Source organism: Cynara cardunculus (genome assembly GCF_001531365.2).
Source record: "Cynara cardunculus var. scolymus isolate 2C chromosome LG 12, CcrdV1, whole genome shotgun sequence".
Classification (NCBI taxonomy): Eukaryota; Viridiplantae; Streptophyta; class Magnoliopsida; order Asterales; family Asteraceae; genus Cynara; species Cynara cardunculus.
The window spans coordinates 18194871-18196525 of NC_037539.1; positions in this window are offsets into that span (position 1 = coordinate 18194871).

Genomic DNA, 1655 nt, shown 5'->3' on the forward strand with positions numbered 1-1655 from the left:
CTGGGCTTTGCCTTTTTCAATATTAGTCTCCAAAGAATCGAGAACTAATAGATTATGTGGTATGCCCGGATTATGTAATTTTGAACAGGATATTCGTATTTTTTTAATCCTGACACAACTCTCGTCAATTCTTTTAGCTCACAACAACTACCCCTCTCTTTTCATTTTAGTCTCGGCAAACAAACCCATTTTTTTTATTTAAGTTCACTCAGATATGGTTATCCTCTTGGGTAGGTCTGTCGGTTTTGACATTCCATAGAGGTATTTCTGATAAACACTCAGTCCCTCCTAAAATATTGCATTATGTACATTTGATCACAATGATTGATCAAAAATATTATTTCAGTAAAGCACAATGATCAGATAAAAGTTGATCAAATAATTTGGCTTTAAGCACGATCAATAAAAGAATGAAGTGACAATAATTCGATTATTTGATATGTATGAGAGAAATGAATGAAGATCTGTAAGAACAAGTTTACAGATTCTGATATAAAAAAAATGAATGTATATGAATCAGTCAAAGAAAAACAATATCAGAAAACAAAATTGAATACTAACAAGTGTATTATCACCGAAAATGATTTTCGTATGAGAGACGTGATAATAACAGTTTGAAGAATAGCTGAAACAGATATTGGAATTATGTACGATGAGAAGTTACGCAAGTAAAATCTCAAGAAATACCTGTTCAAAGAATGTACTCGTTATCTCAAAAAAATCAATTTCCAAAACCAATTATTGAACTTTCTAGGAAACTCCCCCTAGAAAGTAGATTAAAGTAATGAATCATTTAAGCTCAAAAATTAAAAAGAAAACATTTTAAGTACGGGTTCTAAACTGGGTGTTTAGAAACCACACTCGGTAAAGCACGGGTTCTGAACTGAAGTGTTCAGAAGCCTTAGAATTTAAGCTCGGGTCCTAAACAGGGTGTTTAGAAGCCTTAGTTTAAAATAAACAACAACTCCCCCTGCATCGGTGTATCATTGAAATGATATTCTGATCAGCATAAATTTGACACACATGCAAAACCAAATCAAGTAGATTTTGGTACCCAAACGAACTTGGGTCCTAATATGTTAGTATTTGGTTGGGGTATGTTGTAGTTTCCAAACCATTTATTTCTATAGGATGTATTCTTTTCAGCACTATGAACAGGATGATCGGAATTCAAATATGAATCGTACCAGTAATTGTGATCATACCTGTTCTTACCTTTCCAACTGTTGTGCTGATAGCTGTTATCTTCATGCCACCTGTTGAACCTTTTGTTATTTACAAAATTATTGTTTCTGCATGTTGAGCACAAAATCCTTCTCTTGCTAAGATTAATTAAATCATTAGTAGAATTCACAAAGCAAGGAAGATTAGTACCAACAGGTGTATGAGATAAAACAGAATCAGACTTATTAACCCAAATGCTTTTAATCTTGGAAGAGTAATTGGGTGATCCAATGACATACCCTTGATAGTACTGATTAGAACGAGAATTGTTCTTAGAAACATTAGATTTAGGACTGCTTGAATAACTGTTCGAATAGGAACAAATATAAAAGCTGGTTTTACACTGAGAAGGAGAACCAGTTGAGCTTTGAGCACACGAAAAGTCTTTGACTTTTTGTAAAAGCTGGTCTTGTTCTACAGTAACTAAATCA